At 40.7% G+C, this 21126-nt stretch overlaps 1 protein-coding gene across 7 annotated transcripts in view; it reads right to left on the bottom strand.

The window, feature by feature from the left end:
• LOC307002323 (neural cell adhesion molecule 2) overlaps positions 1 to 21126 on the bottom strand; it is a 198081-nt gene that overhangs the window by 112742 nt on the left and 64213 nt on the right. The window contains exon 1 of one of the 7 annotated variants that reach the window (XM_079619855.1): positions 756 to 1045. The exons of the other annotated variants lie outside the window; for them this stretch is intronic. The gene's annotated coding sequence lies outside the window, so the exon portion shown is untranslated. Of the gene's footprint in view, positions 1 to 755; positions 1046 to 21126 lie in introns of those variants that run through there. 7 annotated transcript variants of the gene reach the window in all.

Here is a 21126-nt window from a genome sequence, read left to right on the forward strand (position 1 = left end):
TACAACACTGTTTGGTGTCACGTCCTAGTAGTACCAGCTACAAATACTTTACAAAACCACAAGCCAAATAGATCAATATTGTTGCTTTCAGCTTCTGCTCAGATCAGTTCCCTTCATTGAGCCAGAACGAGTGAACATCGTCATCCGCAGTCTCTCTCTCTGTCGGACTTCGGAGAATAGAATGCAACACTGCACCAAACAGATTAAATGAGAAAAGAAGAAAAGAGAAATGCACTAAAAATGAGACCAACCAACAAGAGCAACTACAGAGAGATGGACAAGACTAAAAATGGGGGGGGGGGGGGGGGGGGGTCCTTTCTTTGTTTCTTTGTCTAAAAACATATTGACGTCCTGTTTTAAGAGCTAATTATGGTTGCGTTTATATTTACAAGTTAGGGTTAGACTAGACAGACACATTCTATAACAAAAAATTACTACTTGAAATAGAGTAGCAGAGAGCAGATTAGGTGATGTATGTTCAAAAACTGCAGTGAACAACAGCATGTCAAGAACCGTCACGTCACTGAAATACGTACGACACAAGTGTGCACTTCAGTGGGTTTTCCGCTTTCAAACGCTAATGTTAGGGCTGTCAGTCTCTCACAGGCTACGAAGAATGAAAACAGGAGTATTGTAAGATCAGAGAGAGAGAGAGAGAGAGAGAGAGAGAGAGAGAGAGAGAGAGAGAGAGAGAGAGAGAGAGAGAGAGAGAGAGAGAGAGAGAGAGAGAGAGAGAGAGAATACCTTTCTTTAACTCTGAGATGACTTTTCTTTATAGATGACATCACCAGAACCCTCTTATTTTTCAAGACCACCCCACCTGTCATAGAACCAGTTCCAATCAAAAGTGGCTGTCGTCAAGAGCACATGAAGGGCACTCTGAAGGGTCTTAAAGTCTCATATGTGCACGTTTTGTGCAGCCTTTATGAAGACATATGACACTGACACATTTACTTTGAATCAAAATATTATCTTGATAATGTAGCAGCTACATTTGTATTTATAGCTGTTAAGACTGCTCTAAAATACAGTTAAAAAGTAAAATTGATTTTATATTTGCTTGATAGTGCGTGCACACACACACACACACACACACACACACACACACACACACACACACACACACACACACACACACACACACACACACACACACACACACACACGCTTTCATTTCTATCCTTGTGGGGACATTCCATAGGCATAATGGTTTTTATACTGTACAAACTGTATATTCTATCCCCTTACACTGCCCCTATCCCTAAACCTACCCATCACAGGAGACATTCTGCATTTTTACATTTTCAAAAATATATAATTTAGTATGTTTATTAACCCATTCCCCTCATGGGGACCGCTGGCTGGTCCCCACAATGGAGGTGAATCTGAGGTTTTACTATCCTTGTGGGGACATTCGGTTCCCACAATGCATAATATACCAAGTACACACACACACACACACACACACACACACACACCGCTGTGAGCATGTAAGATATGTTGCTGCTGCATTAATAGACATACATAAATCCCATAGCAGATCTAGGCAGGCGGAGCTGGGGGAGGTGGAGGGTTTCAGAGGAACTCTGATAGCAGGACTACCATACAACAGACACTGAACCAGACTATTTAAATGCTGAGCAAGCGATCTCATTGGCTGCTGGATATGCAGAGGCCAATCAGCATGTGCCATGGGGTGATGGTGTGATTGCTTGGAGATTATATGTAAAGGACCTATTCAGCTTGCCCTGTAGAGTATTTTAATATGTTTTAATTTGAAATAAAATGCATTGAGTTAATACAAATTTTGCAAAATGAACTCTTTGAATTGTACGATCCCATCAGATGAACATCACACTTCAGCAAGCATAAATATATACAATGCAATGTTTTTCGGCTTTGGACTGTAAATATTAAGTAAATATATTGTGAATAGATTAATGTGACGTGACATTTGCCCATTTTAAATATTCGGTGCTTTTTACATCTTGATGGAGCAAAATTTTGACCAGGAGGTCAACAAACAGGTGTAATGTCTTTGAAAATGTCCACAGAAGAGAACACTGCGCCTTAATTTATACTAACCTTCACTTTGTTGCAGAATAAGCTGCAATATGCCAATACTGTAATAATGATATTGTAATTTATGCCAATAGTCAAAAAGTCTTGCCTGTTTTAATTATAGAACATAATTGTGGCTCTAAATCGATTTAATAGTGACACTAAATTACCAGGCTTGATGACCAGCTGATAGCTTTATGGAAGACCACCCTAGCACTGCCTGCTTAAAAATTAAGTGCACTTAGAGATTTTTTAAAGTGTTATAATGCTTGCTACGCCCCTAGCATTGACTGCAGTTACCATACAGACGCTATTAAATCTACAACTCTGTCTGCAAGTCAATTTGAGAGTCACATCTGTCTAATGCTCTGAATAAATATGATGACCTACACTGTGTTAAAGCTCTATGGTGTATTCATTAAGAGGAGTAAAGCCCTTGGACCGTCTTGTAAGAAAAATGTGTAGGAACAAGATGCTGTCTGAGTGTGTGTGTGTGTGTGTGTGTGTGTGTGTGTGTGTGTGTGTGTGTGTGTGTGTGTGTGTGTGTGTGTGTGTGTGTGTGTGTGTGTGTATGGGTTTGTACTTAAGCAATTAAATCTCTTTGTCTCAGTTCAGGGTCATTCGAAGGCCAAAAACTCTCCTCTCTTGATTCAGTCTCACTGATAATGCGGCAACTTTCTTCAATCTGAGCCTATTTAAAGTCCCACTGTGGTGAAAATCAAGTTTTTACCATTGTTTATATGTCTAAGTGGTGTTTTTAATATGCTTTATTTGCACATGTGCAAATTCATAAGTCAACACTATTTCTGAGTATTTTGCAATGGTGAATATATATGCATATGCATATATATAATGCATATAAAACGTACTCTGTTACTAACGTAACCTCGGTTCTCTCTAGAGAGAGGAACGAGTACTGCGTTGTCGTAGCAACGCATAGGGGAAAATCCTTTTCCACGAGAATACTGAAGCAAAAAATTATCCTTAATTTTGTATCAATGTAAAACGCATTGCCACAGCATACAGACCTAGTGCGCCACTATCTCTGACTGAGATTGGGCTAGAATGAGCCAATCATCCAAATAGTTCAGCACTCGAACACCCTGCAGTTTGAGGGGAGCGAGTGCTGCTTCCATGCACTTCGTAAATGTACGGGGTGCTAGAGACAAGCCGAACGGCAGGACTTTGTACTGGTATGCCTGGCCCTCGAAGGCGAATCTCAAAAATCGCCTGTGACGTGACGCAATCTGTATTTGCAAATACGCGTCCTTTAGATCCACTGACACGAACCAGTCTCCTCTGCGAACATGCGCGAGGATTTTTCTGGTCGTTAGCATCCTGAACTGGCGTTTCACAAGCGCTCTGTTCAGCTGCCTCAGATCTAGTATGGGTCTGAGACCCCCGTCTTTCTTGGGTACCAGGAAGTATCTGCTGTATAGCCCCCCTTTGCTCTGAGCCTGAGATAAGGGTTCGATAGCCTTTTTTCTCAGAAGTTTCTGAATTTCGGCTCGAAGTAGGTGTGCTACATTCGAATCTACCGAAGTCTCGACGCGCGCCGCGTGGCGGCGAGGGCGTCTGCGAAACTGCAGCGAATAGCCTTCTATTATGATGTTTATCACCCATTTTGAGACACCGGGAAGCTTCTCCAATGCATCTGCACGTGTAGCTAGGGGCTGAGTGAAAAGCGCGCTCTGATCGACTCGCGATACAGCGGCTTTCGTGAGCTGTGACAGAAATGTCTCGCTCGCAACATCTGAGGCCGGGGCCGCGCTGATGATAGCGGGCAGAATGTCCGCGCTCGACCCCTCGACAGCATCTAGGCGGGAGAGGGAGGGCTGGACGGGCTCCGTAGGAACCGTGATGCTTGTGTGGGGACGCGGGCACTGGGGACCGGGCACGTTTACCACCTTTATAGCATCGCTCGCCGGAGCGGAGCGCCTGCACGCAGGTTTCGTTCAAACGCCATGCTCGTAACATCTGAGGCGGGGACCACGCCGATGACAGCAGGCAGAATGTCCGCGCTCGACCCCTCTACGGTGGTTATCCGGGAGGGGGAGGGCTGGACGAGTTCCACTGGAACTGTAATGCTTGTGCACGGGTTGAAAAACCGGGCCCTGTCGCGAAATGGCGGCAACACGAGAGCCGTGTGCTGTAACATGGACGCCATTGCCGCGTTTGATGCTCTATTAGAACTGACTGACAGTGCATCGGTTTTGTTTTACAGAAACCGTGTGACATGTAGCCTGATTGTGGGCACTGAAAGCGGGCACGCTCACTACATATGATGCACAATCGACATGAGTCGATATTAAGTGCGCAAGCCCTGTATTGTGTAGGGCTGTGCTTGTGTGTACGAATGGGCACTGAGTAGTGGGCATTACAGTCACACACGTAACACCATCGGCCGTGGCCGGGACACCACGTAGCACAGAGAGTACTGTCTATCAGAACTGACTGACCGTGCATTCGTTTCGTTTTTACAGAAACCGTGGGACATGCAGTGTGTAGTGATTGTGGGCACTGAAAAGCGGGCACGTTCACTAACTTACATGTGATGCACAATCGACATGAGTCGATTTATGTGTGCAAGCCCTGTATTGTATAGGGCTGTGCTTGTGTGTACGAATGAGCACTGAGTCGTGGGCATTACAGTTACACACAAAACACCATCGGCCGTGGCCGGGACACCAGAAAATACATTTTTAGATTTACCTGGGACGTCGTGAAAACGGCGTTTGTGTGCAGGCAAACGGGCCTTGATGCCGGTTTGGTGACTGCAGAATACACTGGGACGGTCGCGTGTGTTGGGACCGTGCGAGCGAAAAGTTTTGGTGAAAATCCGGCCGCAGCGGGATTTGAACACCGTCGCTTTCCTAGGCTGGCTAGGGATGCGTGGCGACTGCTCAAAACTGAAGCAGCAGTACGCAACCTGGTCGAAATGGGGCTTTCCCGGACTCTGCAACTTCTTCGTGAAACTCAGGAAGAGAAGCGCGAGTCGTGAGGACGGTAACGTACGTCCTCCTGCAGAAAACAGCCATCCAGCCAGTAAGCGCAGGCTCCACGGGCGCCGATCACTCGAGGCCGAGGCTTCGCGACGGCCTGCGTGAGCGATGCTGGCCTTTCTTCTTCGACGCTCGCGAGCGGCGGGGGTGGGGAGATCCTCGGAGCTCGCCCATCCCTCGCTACCCGAAGCGAGGAGAGAACCGCAGTCGTCCTCCACAGACGCGGCTTCACCTTCCTCGTCCATGACTGACGCGGCGGCATACAGCGGCCTTTGTCCGTCAGTCAGAGAGTCCAGCGAAGCGGGCGGAGAAGCTGGCAGCAGCAGCGGCGAGCTCCTCGTGGTGGAGGGAGGTTCCGGGATCCGCTGAGCACGGCGCTTTTTACGGCGCGGCACTGCAGCGGGCGGTACGAGTCCCCATCTTTTAACAGAGCGTCGATCTCGACCATGTCGTCGACGGAAGCGGCGGCAAGCTGCGGTCGCTGTCCGTCAAGGATCGACGATGAAGAAGCCGGAGATGAAGCTCGCGGGCGCACCGGCGAGCTTTGACGGCTGGGAGATGGTTCGGGGTTCCGCTGAGCACGGCGCTTTTTACGGCGCGGCACTGCAGCGGGCGGTATGCAGGCAGGCATCTTGAAAAAGACGCTGCTCTTTTAGATACAAAGTGTGAGTCGCGCCGGCGAACTCACACACACACACAATACAGTTTAGTTTGCAAGTGAAAGGATATAAGCGCCGGAACGCGCAGCTGGAAGGCGAAGAAGGCGGCGGTGCCAGCAGCTTCACGTCTCTCCCGCTGATGTGCTCTCTCGACGGCGCAGCTTCCAACTCAGATCAGCGATGAGGTGTCTTCGCTGAAGGATTAAAAATCAGAGAAGCGCCCTCATTGGGTGTGACGTCACTCAAGAGCTCGCTCGATTGGCTTAAGCATTTGCCGCACAGCAGCCAATAGGCGCGCGAGCTGTCTCGCCTAGGTCTGTATGCTGTGGCAATGCGTTTTACATTGATACAAAATTAAGGATAATTTTTTGCTTCAGTATTCTCGTGGAAAAGGATTTTCCCCAATGCGTTGCTACGACAACGCAGTACGAGAGTATCTCTCGTAAGAGAACTGCAGTGAAAAAAGACAGTCTGAAAAACGCGGTTTGAAATTGCCAGTGTTTTTACGTTAAATACTACCTTTTAACCAATCACGTCAACGTGCCGGTGGGCTTTAGCATTTCATCATTACTATGCTGCGAAGTAGGGGAGTCTCAAGAGGAGCCAGGTTATCCCGGTATATATAAAATTGTGTACATTAACAATGTAGCGGGTGAATTATGTATTATGTAGCCTATATTACGATGTTATGATGAACTATGCCTTTCTCCACTGACGTTCTAAGTTGTCCAAAGTGTTTCTAAGGATGCTGATTTTTAGAAGGCAGCTTTCTGACTCTGAACTGGAACATGATTTGTGTAACATAGCAACACATTATTAGCTTTTTGATAACGTAGTCAAGTCAAAGTCTAATTGCCGTTAAAGCATTATTTTTTAAATATGTCATTTTGGTGTTCAAAGATGAGTTTTAAGGGATCAAATTATTGATTACAGGGGGACTTTAAGTGATGAATATCACTTTAAAAACACTGAAGTCTATGTATTGCTATATTCAAATACAGATGAAAATGTAGCCTATGACTAGTTACTTTTGCAAAAACAAACAGAAAATGTGTTTATAGTCCACGAAGGTTCCTAAATGGGATTTTCATAGAACCATTCTTACAATAAAAATGTTTTCTTAGTGTGAAGCACTTTTTAATAATTTGAAGAACCTTTTAAACAATAAAGAACCTTCTGTGCAATTGGAAGGTTCTGTGGATGTTTAAGTTTAAACATCAACAGAACTATATATGCCAATAAGCAGTGTTGGGAAAGTTACTTGGAAAATGTAGTGAGCTAAGCTAGCAGTTACTCTACATTAAATTCAGCTTCACTACACTGAAGCTACCTCCCTGGGAAATGTAGCAAGCTAAGCTACAGTAATATGGCAAAAGTAGCTTACTACATCTAAGCTATTTTTTTATAAATTTTTTATCATTTTTAAACATTATGTCAGTCAAACAGATAGGCAGGCATACTTTATCAGTTCAATTGTTTATTCACAAACTGTTCCAAACCAAAAACTATATAAAACTATAACAAAACCAGGTGTCGAGAGTGTGTGCATCTTTCCATTAAGCACATTTCTCACGGGTCAGCCCAAGGATTGAGATTGATACGTGATGTCCACATTCCGGAGCAGAATGTGGTGGTAATGCACCTAAAAGCTGGTTGAAGGGCCCTATGATTTTTTTTTTTTTTTACATTCCAAATTACATTCCAAATCCGTGTAGACCTTTGAGTCTCTTCTCTGTGTTTGTTTATGATTTGACGATAGTTTTTTTTTTTTCAAATCAAGCTAAAATGCTGCTGAAGTGACTCTCAGAGCGGCTGTGTAGATAAAGTTCATACATTAATGTCCTCATATAGGCCAACATCGCGAGCGTCATGCATGCCTCAGTGAGTGTTTGAGTGTGTGGTAAATGAAACCGCGCGTTCATTCTGGATTCCGTGATTCTGTCCGTGTTTTCCGCATCGCAGGAATGAAATATGGTCCTATGGTTGCCAACCGCCGTAAAAAACGAAGAAGTCATCGTCACTTACTGATTCAGGATCAGTGATACTTAGCAGTTGTATTTCCGATATGGGCTTGAACTTTAAGAATGCTTTATTTTTAAGAGTGTATGTGCAATGTGCAAGAATGAATAGAATATTCACTAGCACAGTGATTAAACTAAATAAAAAATAAGCAAATATCAGACCATTTAAAAAAAAAACATAATATCTAGGTGTGCTAGCACGATGAATCAAATGAAAACCCCACAATATGCCTCTAAGAACAACCGCGGCTGATATCCGCTTTTAGTGAACACATGGACTGAATATACATTACTGCTGCTCTAAGGATCCTCTGTGGTTTCTTAACCCAGTGGTACCATAGCTGTGTGGTTTCACACCTCAGTAATGCTATGCTAATCCTCCAACTGGCCTCCTAAAGCACTGCAGTGTTTGGGTTCATGGGAAATGGAACAGAAGAAATGGAGAGGAATAAAACTTGTAATCCAGTAACAGGATTAGGGACTGCGGAGAATCCAAACACACAGGAAGATGGAAGGGTGGGAGGCCTGACATTTGGCGCTATTAATGTTTAAAGAGCATTGCAGAAAATCCAGCGAGAAGCGTGAAGCAGGCATAACCGATAGCATTTTTAGTGTGTTCCCAGCAAATATCCAAGGTCTATTTAAACCGTTCAGGCCAACGATGCATTTGGGAATGTTTAAAAATATGCTTTCAATTGTCCTTTGTGGTGTACATAGCTGGGTTATCATCTACTTCAACAAAGAGTTGTTTGAAGTTTGGACCTCTGGACACTGGAGAATGACAACTAATCAATAAAGGGATATATGCTTTGTGAAGGGGTTTGTCTTGCTATCCTCTTTTTTCTCTGTTCTATTCAGGGTCAAAAATGAACACCTGCCATCCACAAACTGAAAGTTAAAATATGGCTGGTCAGTAAGAAACTAACACTTTTATTGAGCAAGGATTAAATGAGTCAAAAGTGACAGTAAAAAAAAATCTATTTAATAAATATTGTTCTTTTGAATGCTCTATTCATTTGAGAATCCTAATAAATGTATGTTTTCCACAAAAAAGCACAAATGTTTTCAAATGTTTCAAATGTTTCACGAGCACCAAAAATCTGCATATTAGAATGATTTCTGAAGGAATATGGGACTGAAGACTGGAGTAATGATGCCGGAAATTCAGCTTTTCCATCCAATAAATAATTTTGATTAAATAACTTCCTATTATTTTTACATTTTTTACTGTATTTCTGATCTACTGAATATATCCTTGGTAAATTAAGACTTGTTTCAGACCCCAAACTTTTGAATAGTATTGTACATTCAAATTGAATTGTAAGAATGTAAGTGACGTGAACGATTCATCAAAAGATCTCACCGTATTAATCAGTGAATGAGTCATTATGGTAAATATAATCATATGATACAATTAAACTACAGCTCGTTTTAAATTTAAAGAGATTATTCACCTAAAAGTCTGTCATTATTTACTCACCCTCATGTCGTTCAGACCGGTATGATTTTTTCCCCTTTTATGGAACACAGAAGAACATTTTTTGAAGAACTGTTTTTTTTCCATTAAAAAAAAAGTATTTGGAGACCAAAACAACACACAATGACTTTCATTGTATGGCGAAAAAAACAAAACTTTTTATCTCTTTCTCTTAACAATATCCTTTTCTTAGTGAACCATCCATTTAAGTGAGTCACTCTGATTATAGAACTACGTTGTCACTCTTGTTCATTCTTCGTTTTTATTGCCATCATGATTTGTGAAAGATTTCACAAATCACGTTTCAGAAACAAAGACTGGATCTTGTTCATGATGCAGTGAGCAATTCAATGACCAGCACTGTTTGACACAAATATGCAACGTGGAAATAAAATAAAACCCTAATGTAAATTGTCAATTGTGCATCCTCCTTGTACTCTTTCATTTCAGAAAATACCTCTGACAGAAAATATCTTGGTACACAAACCAAAAAGAAGGTCACTGAATAACTATGATAAATATTCAATGCAATACCAAACTAGATCAAAATTAGATTTCGTAAATCAACATCCAACAACAATAGCATATTTTTGATCATCCAAAGACAGCAAGCCAATTGAATTAAGTGTCACAAAAGTCAAAAGCATGTTATTATAAAGATATAACAACCGCCCAGCAGAAAGACACGTCAGTGGACAGTAACGCTGATATTATAGCTGTCACACAAGGTATAGTTTAACAGATCAATTTGTCAAATTGTTGCAGCATGTCAATAAAAGTTGTCTGGAGAATCAGTAGCCTACGACACATCAAGATCACAGCAGGTGCAGACGACAATCGAAGTAATGAGAAATTCCAAGTATTGCAAATATATTTGAAATGGACATTGATTGCTTGACACATTAAATACTTTTAAATGCTTCAATGTTGTGCTTTATTTGACATCTGCTGCTTCTCATAAACCCATGTGATTTGCAGCCTTGAACGGTGAGGAAATTCAATGACTGTTGCCTTGTCTTAGTGCTTACGTGTTCAGAATGCATTCTGTGCGGTAGATTGGCAAATGATGAAGTGGATGGACATATGAACACACCCACATACACCCACACACACACACACTCCTAACAACACAGTGTTGGCATTTCGGTTGCACAGAGCCTTGAGGATCTATTGATTTATATGAGTATATCTGCTTCCTTTGCTCTTTAGGATTAAACTGTGCTCACAACATCAGCTTTCGTGAGCCAAGTCTAACCAGCAATTGTGCATTGAAGTGTTAGACCGAACAAGACAACCGTCGCGCACACACAGTCTGCACATGGCATTTGAAGCGCGTGTGCCCGCTGAGTTGAGGGAAGGGAGGATAACAGAACCAGAGATGGATCTGGTGACAAGGACAAAAAAGTATATCCATTTACCACTTCTATTTATCACCCAGTGAGCCATGGAAACCCGCTGAGATTACAGACAGAGACACCGGCGCAAGGCGCAGAACAACACACATACACGAACAGCACAGCAGGAGCGCCGTTGGGCATTCTGGTGAGGTGGAGCGAGCAACAGAATAAAACAAGATGCAGAGGTGCGTCAATGCTGGCCACGTTTACATCCGTGTGCGGGCGGATGGATGGGTGGGTGTATGCACTTGTTAACAAATGAAGAGGTTCTCGGTAGAAACAGTGTGGGTTAATTAGCCGTCTCAGCCGATTGCTGATAAATTGATTTAGGGCATGAGTGAGTTTTAATCTGTTTCCCATGAAAAGCTTGAATTGCTTCATGGAGTGTTTAAAGGGTCATTTAGATAAAGGGTACAACTCAGTCAGGCAGTGCTTGGCTGAGAATACATTCTCAAAGAAGAGAATAAATAACAGAAGTATTCTGACAGGTGCAGAGGCAGGCAGGGAATGCAGAGAGACACATGCATTCATTCACACTGGCACACCTTAAGAGTAAAGGTTAAAACTGTTTCTATTCAATACAAGCATCGGATAAACCACATATATCACAATAATACGCACATATCTGAAGAAAGCTGTCCATTATTATTTCATTATTCCCACTGCAGTCTCAGAGGTCTGTGACCTGGATGCTGTGTTCTTACTAAATAGACACTTTTGTAATACAATTAGCCTACCTTTAAACGAAAAACAAATGTTAGAAACATTTGATGCCAATGGCATCACATAACCAAAATTAGTTATTATATTACAACAAAGGCGTGTTTTATACTTACAGTATACATGTATACTGTATACTTACAGTATACATGTACAGTATACAAACCTCTGTGAAGGTTTCTATTTAAAACGTGTTTTGTGCGTTGAGCTTTAAAGTCAATCACAGACATATCGGTTGAGCATGTGAACGCAATAGCCAATCAGATGCGTTTAAATTAGTCAGAATCTGCTCAACGAGTTTTTTGTTCAGAGCGAGTTCTGAACACTGGCAAATCCTTTCATGATAAACTACACAGTATAAACTGGATGTCAATAAGAGATTCAATGCACAGCGTAGACAGCATCATTGATTATAATGGGAGTCTTTGCAAGAGTGCAGCTTTGTGTACCTTAGGGTTGTAATTGACAGCTTTAGTGATTTATAATGGCAGCGATCTTTGCTCACTTTCTGTATATACAGTAATATATTTTCATGCTGCTAACTACACAACTGCAACTGTATTTAAATGAATGATTGAATCTTGATAGATAACCATAGCAATGGATGGAACAAAATCTGATAAATTGGAGTGTAAATGCAAAATAATAGACTTTTTCTACGTAATGTGTTACTTTGTTGTTTCTTTAATTATCACAAACTGTTTCTCTGCATTTTTTTGGATTTATTGTCAGTAGGGGCTTGCAGTTCACAAGGGTAACTTTGTACTTTGTGTGGATGACTGTGTTTGTCGCCACCATCGAAGACCATTTCAGACCCAGGAAAAACCCTCTATACATTGCTGAAGGATTTGCAGCTGTGCTTCACCCCCACAATTCTTATGCATTATTTAAAATTAAATTTCGCTGCAGCACCTCTACTTCCAACAGCTTCGTATACTTAACAAGCGCCCCAGTATAATTCCAGCTGTTGATTTACTGTATAATTACTGTTCACGCTCTGTTTCTTAGCGCTCCGAGTCACTCCCCCACTGTCAATCTTTCAGCCGCTTCCTGGCCCACCTCCAGTCCCTTAAGCCAGACACCTTTTTATTAAATCCCGCTCTCATCCCCTTCTCTGCCATGCATGCTTGTTTATTCTGATATTCCAAAGAGAGTCACAAATGAGCTCCTGGATCGACAGGCGACACCGGTCTTCAAAAGGTGCAGATAGAGATGAAGTCAATGATGCATTCCCCTTCACAAGCAGCATGCAGCGCCAGCAGTTCCTCCCTTCCGGAATATCTGCGGATTGAGAGACTTGCACACAGAGCTCATGCCTCCCTCCAGCTTAAAGCATCTTAACAGCACAAGAGCGGAGAGGATTAGATGTACAGAGCCTGATGGATGAACGGCTTTGCACTGGGCTGTGTGCGACGGGCTGTGGCCCACGGTGGTCCATCTGCTCGGAGAGGACAGGAATACACACACCAACACGCACACCTGTCAAGTACTCTGCAGAGTCCTAGGGAGTTATCATCGGTGGCGGTGTAGCGGCGAACATGACCTTGACGTAATGGCTTCGGGGAATTGATACATTAGAGCAGAGGAAAGTGATGTGCGTTCTTCTATTTTCTAATCTGCAGTAATGCAGCCTTGCGGCGGGAAAAGAAGAGTATACTGAAAAACTGAATGCATAAAGTCATAAATCAAAGAGATCAGGTCTCAAATACAAATGAGGGAGCGCATTGAGGCCATGTGTAAAAAAGAGGAGAGGTAGACGGCTAGTGATAAATGAGAAAAGGGTGGAGGGGAGATACAATGAGCTCGCTGTAAAATGTATGAATGATGGAGTTAACAGAGTGAAACAGTTCAATGGCTTGTGAAAAAGCAGGTAGCCAAGAAGAACAGAAACAGAGGTCAGAGATTCGGGGATAAAAAGCTGGAGAAAGCCAGTGACAATACAATTCCAACAGGTTGAGTTTCAGTTTATAACTAAAATGCCAAAAAGCGCTTTTCGTGAGCAAGTCATCCGGACAGGTTTTGTGAACTGGATCAAATGATTCATTGAAAAAATCTTACTCAAAAGAACAATTTGGTTATCAAAAATAGACTGAAATGATGTTCAAAACAATGTTTGAATGTCTGTGCAGTCAGAAATGTTAAATAATATCAATCCACTTCTGCCTTGTACGCCCCAAACAACTCACAATTACAGCAAAAATCATTAAACGTGCTATGAATTCATTCATTTGCTTTAAGACTTCTAAATGTTCAGTATGCCAAATATATTTCACCATCGCACTTCGTTTCTCATTTCCTCATGCTTCCCTCAAACCGTTGAGGGCACACTTAGCAGCTGGGGCTTGGCAGCCCTTCACTCACCCACACATGGACCCCACATCACCATTGCCCACGCCAAGCTCACCCCCACCTGAGAGTGTCAAAAGCCAGCGCTCATCTCTCTCAACCTCTCTCCTCCAGGTCAGCAGTGCCACAGATGCACTTAAAAATCATCATCTGCTCTCTAACACAGTTATATGCTCTCCGGACCACTCTCGACACCAGCTGCACCAACACACCGCTCGGCTATAAACAGTTCAGAGCTGCAAATATATTGTCTGTTTTCCGAAATAAGCCTGTCTCTTTGCATTGGCTCAACCACCCACTTTGAGGGCAGTGGGTTGACTGAACGATTTTTGGATGACTTTGGCCTTTCATAACAACTTAACCACCTACACTAAGCTATAGACTAAACACCTGCACAGGCAGGCCGGTAAAAGCAAGGTTATTCCTAAGCATTTTTGCTCCCCTTAGAGCGCCACTCGAAAGGCAGCACTTTACAATACAAAAACCGCTGATTTTGATTTAAAAAAAAAACCCTGCTCTGCCGATATGTCCTCGAAACATTGGCTGAAGGCCTACCTCTCCTAAGCAGGCACTACAAACTTGAACAAGATCCAAAAGCAGTCAGCCCACTTCACACCAACATGCTGACCCTGTTACCAGCCCTCAAGCAGGCATTCAGAAGCTGGCAGAGTCAGAGTGGAACAGGCCTGCCCCCATCACTCACCTACACAGTAACCTCTCATAGGGGTCGTTCCTCACAGACAGACACACACTTAATCGTTTCCAATCTTCACGTGAGGTCTTCCATTCTACTTGGCCTCCCCAGAGGATCAAGTTCTCCCCTGGGGCAATTATGCTAAAGTTGAACCGATCTGGCGTGAAAGTCCTCAGCGGAAAATAAATTGATATAAAGCAGGCCAAAGGATGGCGAAGAGCAGGGCGACTCAACTTCTCAAAGCTCTGGAGCCACAAAGGAGAATCACTATAGCCTTAAGGGCTGCACTGACAATTTATACAGTAATTCTTTTATATTCAAGGAATGTTCATGTAAAAAAAATAAGTGTTATCATTCATTGTATAACTTTCTTTCATCTGTGGAACAGAGCAGAAGGTATTTTGATTGTTTTTTCTTTTGTGTTTTATTATATGTATTTCTGCATGAAGAAAGTCAGTTGCATACAGATTTGGAAGGACATGAAGGTGAGTAAATGATGACAGAAAGTCATAGTCTTATATAAATAAAATATTATAGTTTCTGTCTTTATATAGCTTCAGTCTTACAATCAGGGTTAGGTGCTTCTAAACATCAGTGGTATTCACTTATTATTTTAGGGATAAGTTATTGTTAGGGTTAGATTTTTAAAAAACCAAAAGCCACAAAATAGTAAGTATAAATACAACTAATAATTAAGCACACGTATGTGACTGCACATCAGTTGAATATATTAATGTGGCAAACTGTGACCTTGCTTTGCAATATAAAATACCTAGATACACGACCGGAGAATCACAAGTTAAACCTAAATCTGGTTTCTGGTTAAACTGAGTTTTTTACAGCTTACACATTTGAATTTAATGTGTGGCTGGTTAGAATTGCTCTTACGGCTTGATCTAATGCATTTACCTCTGAGAGTGTGATCTGAAAATGAGAAAGACACTGATGAAAATATAGTAATCTTATCTGAGTACATTTTTTTTGCAACCAGATGGTGTAGTTACAACATCTACCAGAAGGGGTGAACTGGACCATGCTAATGATGCTAATCAACCTCTTGGGCTGAACATGGTGATATTCAGCGTTTCTTTATGCATTCTCAATTTAAACAGCATCCACTGCTCATACAGTCTGTGATGTAATGTAATGCATGTATAGTGTAACATCTTTCATACTGTTTCACCAAGCCCATAATAACCACCATTCACCAGTGTTTTAGTCTGCCTTTACACAGACCCACATGGAGATTTTTATACCAAAATACGCAAATGGATTTCTAATGTAGTCAGAGCTTTGCTCAAGTCACCCAAGTAATTCATCCAACACTCCAGTTTTTCCCTCCGGAGTCTGTAATATGACTTTAATCACTTTAACTGCCATTTTATCGTAGGAAATCAAATTCGCTCGCGTTGTAGAAGAATCCCTCCTCTGTCTCTGTGAAATTAGGGAACAATCAAATCAAGCTCAAATGAATACTCAAGTAAGCCTTTTCCTCCTCCTCAAATGTCTTCATTAATTTACCATGAATGGCTCACTCATTTCTGAAAGACCATGAAGACAAACTAGGGAAAGACTTCAGTGAAGTGGGGATTGAAACGAGGACATAATGAGAGACAGTGCGATATGTATCAAATAGTGGAACATCTTTCTTTCAAAGCCTCTGTAATGCAGACAAAAATACATTCAATGTTGCAATGTCTTATACATAATTTCAGGCTGCACTCTTGGTTAGAATGCTTAGACTGAATCTAAATTTGATTCTGGGTCTGAAGAACTGCAGAAATTTGTGTCATAAAAGTGAGTATCATACTAGCACCAACTGCTTGCCACTGCTATTCGACTCAGGAGGAGAAGATGCCAGTTTCACTGTTACGTATTTATAACCCACTGTCTATACGCCGAGATGCACTCCGAAGGCAATTTATTCAGAGACAAGCAGCTTTGAGAAAAGCATTATACTGGAAAGCAAATTATATGTCATCAATTGTGGTTTACTTCCAAAAGCTAGGACAAATTGCTTTCATACTGACTCTACCAGCTTTAACATGAACCGTATCCCAGACCACTTCAGAAAACTGCTCTCACACCAACCAAACCAAAGTCTTTCATCTAAAGGACAAAAAGGATTATTATTATAACAAGAGAAACATCTCTTCAATATCTCACTTGTTTCTACTAGACAGCGATGCGATCAAATGGAAATCAAATGAAGACTTTCATTTAAAGTCCCCCTGCAGACAATAATTGTATTCTTTTAAAACTCATCTTTGAAAATCAAATATTTTTATATTTATATTTAATATTTTTTATATTTAAAGTTTTGGTTACACTTTAGATTAGGGTCCAGTTCTCACCATTAACTAATCGATTAACTACAACTTTTGCCTCAGTAAACTCCTAATTACTGTTTACTAATTGTTATTAAGGTAGTTGTTAAGTTTAGATATTGAGTAGGATTAGGGATGTAGAATATGGTCATGCAGATTAAAGCATTAATATGTGCTTAATAACTACTAATAAACAGCCAATATCCTATTAATATGCATGCTAATAAGCAACTAGTTCATAGTGAGATTTGGACCCTAAACTAGAGTGTTACCATTTTTTTTTTTTGTGAAAATGTCTTCATGGCTTAAAATAGTTTTGAATGTAACCACACCCTTGTTTTTATTTTGCATACGCAAAATAAATATGCAAATTAGTCCCCGCCTCCACTCAATCACACCAGCTCGGACTACCTGATCCACTCGGTCAACTGTAGTAAATGCTACACAAATGGAAATAATGGTTTAAATTCAGCCACATATGTATGAACTAGAAACTGATTCAGAAGAAGAAAAGGAAGATTAAATTATGGTTGTCTACAATTAGATGTATCAGAATGGTAATGTATTTTATATATTGCTCTCTACAACGTAACAGTAATTGATATGATTGGCCTTTGGCTTGACTGCGTTATCAAACAGCTAATAATGTGTTGCTAATATTACACAAACCATGTTCCCGTTCACAATCTCAGAGTCAGGCAGCTGCCTTCTAAAAATCAGCATCTTTAGTAATGCATTGATCCTCATAGAAAGTCAGTGGAGAAAAGCGCCGCCCCACGCGTTGATGAGATTGGTTATATGTTTGTGACGGTGGGAAACAGCCAGTTTCAAATCGTGTTTTTGAGACTCTCTTTGGTACACTGCATTGGGGTTAACTGATAAATTTGCACATGGTTTATCTTAAATAACCATAAAAACTAGATTTTCACCAGAGGGGGTCTTTAAGTCTCCTGCTTCTCAGATGTTTCTCCTAGGAAAAAGGAGACATCTTTTCAAACTAAGCGTTTACAAACTTGTAGTCCAACAAAAGAGATTATTTAATGACTCCAAACGTCAAATTCACGTTTTTGTTGTTTACACAGGGACGATAACGATATCGTTTTCAAAAACTTGAATTTTGAAACCCGTTTTAAAAGGCTCCCTTTTCAGGCCCCCAAAATGCGGTTTTCTTGTAAATGAACAGCCAAAACATAAAAAGTTGTCAAGTAAACATACCCTAAGTGATGAAGTAGACTACTTGTGGTTGTCTTCAGAGATTGTAACAAACGTTTTATACTTGTGCTACGTTCTGAGCAATAAAGTTTCCCACTGGGCTGAGAGCAGCTTTAGGTTAGATACGAGATGATTTTAAGGGAAGATAAGATGTTCTGTTCTTGTTATTAGAACAGAAAGTGCCGTAATGAAAGAAGAATGCTCACATTTGTCATGGAGTTCCATTACAATTTTTCATCCGGGAAGCGAGTGCGCTTGTCCTGTATTGGCAAGACATCCATCAGCATGTTTAAAAAGTGAAAAGAATCACCATATAATGCCTATCACTGGAATGCAGTCCTCTGATTTTCCATCTGACTGATTCTGCCTTTCTGTTGCCAGGCAGGTGACATGTTTCATTTGACCATAAACTGTGAAATGACTGGAAAGGATGAGCCTGGAATCTTTAGGCAAAATAAATATTATACGCACAAACGGCTAGTAGTAGGGCTTGATTCTTAATACTAACAAAGTAATATGCTAGCGTATGCTTTTATTTAAAAACTGTAATATATACCAGTACTAATAAACTACAGTAGCATAAAAATGACCTAATTCAATTAAAAGAATATGTAGCTTTCATCTTTTTTTCAATTAAGTAAACACTGCTTCAAATTTAAGTACAAACATTTTTTTTTTCAATATTTTTTTGTTCTTTTGAACTTTATATAGAATAGAGAAAAAAAATGCATTTCCACAAAATATTAAGCTGTATAACTGTTTTCAACATAATAAGGAGGATGAGGAGGACAATTGGAAAGATCATAATGACTTTATACATAATATTATAAAATGTATAATAAAATGTAAAATTGTGATCATTTATCTCAATATTACTGTTTTACTGTGTTTTGATCCAATAAAATCAGCCTGGGTGAGCATAATAAGATAAATCAAATTATCAAACTTTTTTTCTGGGGTGAACTATTCCTTTAATAACTATGTTAATGTGAGTCAACTGGAATTAGTTTTAGTTTTTTTAGTTTTTTTTTTCAGTTACTTTATTTCAGCCTGGTGCCAGAGTCCCAACACTGTTGATATCCCTACCTTGTATTAATCAGAGCACACTGATTCAGAAGAATTCATTCACAAACGCAGAAAGCAGGGAGATATTTCCATCTCTGTTAGATCAGCTCTAACAGGCCAGACAGCCAGATCATGTCGATGCTCAGCCAAGGGCCTCAACGGCTTCCACAGAAAAAAACTTTCCAACAAATTAGACCACATTTCCACAAAACAACTGGCGAATGAACTCTAAAATCTGCTCGTAAATCTTCAATTTATTTCAGTCTTCTCCTCCTACCCTCTCTAATCAAACGTAAAGAATGCTTCACTCGCTACAAAAGCTCCATGTATACTTGTTCCACCGCATCTCTATTTTCTGCTCCCTCTCTTCAGTGAATTTACAGGCTGCCCTCTGAAACTGCTCATTGGCGGCCGAGGTCCTTGGACGTGCGGCGTCTAGTGCGGTTGGTGCTCTTTGTGCCTGATACGGGAGCACATAAGGGTGTGTGACTGTGGCAGGTCAGGCAGGAATGGTAATGACTGCATTATTCTCAGAGCTCTTCACACATGGAGGCTGCGTTTCCCATTTCAGCAGCCTGATGGGTAGTCAAAGGAGATAGCCACTTGGGCAGGGAGCATCTGCTCTGTGCCTGATCATCAACTCAACCACTGATGGAGGGGGGAGAGGGGAGAGCGAGAGAAACCACTAAAATACAACATATTATACCCATGCAATGTTACAAATCAAATCTCAAAATCATAAAAAAATGTGACAAAAATTGACCATCAGACATCATTAATTAAACACTATAGTGCCATCTTCACATATTGACAATAAAAAAAAAACATTCACACACCATTTAAACTCAAATTCAAGTACATTCTTTGTGAAAAATGTGTGTTCCACTCTGATTCTCGATTCAACCAAAGCAGTAAAAATGTCCAGGGCACTTATGTTTTTCCTCTCAGCACCCATTCAGGTCTTCCAAGGTAATTTAGCTTTATAATAAAATTGGCCAAGGTACACTGTTCTCTGTGTGTTTTCGAATACTTGTATCCAGGGTTTGAAATTAACTTTTTCACTCACTGGCAAATTTGGCTACTACATTAAGTTACCGACCATTCAAAGCTTCTAGTAGCCAAAAAAAGAAAAAAGAAAATAAATAAACCAGATTAACTATGTCACAACTTATATACTATATACACTAAACAATGCTGGGTTGTTTCAACCCAATTTTTGGTAAAATATGGACAAACCCAGCCGTTGGGTTAAATTTTTACATTACATTTTTAACCCAACGTTTGGGTTTGTCCATATTTTACCCAAAATTGGGTTGAAACAACCCAGCATTTTTTAGAGTGTATATTTGGATTTATATTATATTATATATTATATTATAATTTGGATTTCATACATTCATTTCTTATTCTTTCTTTTATTCATTCACCTGCCCTCTCTTCCTCTTTCATCCTCATCCTTTATGACAACAATTTATTTTAGGTGGACAGATCAATACAAAAGTACAAAAGAACATAAAAAAAATGTAGGATGTTGGAAAATAAAGATGTCTTTCCTGTCAACCAAATGCTTTTTAATCTTTGCTATTGCTTCAATACAATTGTATTTGTTGCGTAGTGACGTGCATGTTCAAGTAAGCCATATGTGCAGATTTTGCGCAATACGCTGTATTTAATATGTCATGACGACTCACAAGTTGAGTATTTGCGCTAAATCTGCGCAGATTTGGCTAAATCTGCAAAGTGAGCCAAATTGGCTAGTGATTTGACAGCGTTCCCCGGCACAGATTTTTACCCGCATTTGGCGGGTGTTAATTTCAAACCCTGCTCACAGCCATAAACAAAAAGTGTTTTGTTAAAACAGAAACCTAAACTTCCAAGTATTCTATCCCATAAAGTTAATAGGGGTAGTAGCCTGGAACATTCAGCAAAAACATGAGAAACAGTCTTTGGTTTGGTACAAAAATTACAGGATGATAAAACAGCCGTATTGAACTTAGAAACAAACATGTTTGTAGGCAACACACAGTGCAATATTCTCCACTGCAAATCTCCAAAACGTTTTGGAAGGGGACCTTTATACAAGAGCCTCCAAGAAAGAGCAAGATCATCAGAAACCATAAGATATTCTTTCCATTTTGTATAACA

Source organism: Phoxinus phoxinus, assembly GCF_949152265.1.
Source record: "Phoxinus phoxinus genome assembly, chromosome: 7".
In the NCBI taxonomy this organism is placed as follows: domain Eukaryota; kingdom Metazoa; phylum Chordata; class Actinopteri; order Cypriniformes; family Leuciscidae; genus Phoxinus; species Phoxinus phoxinus.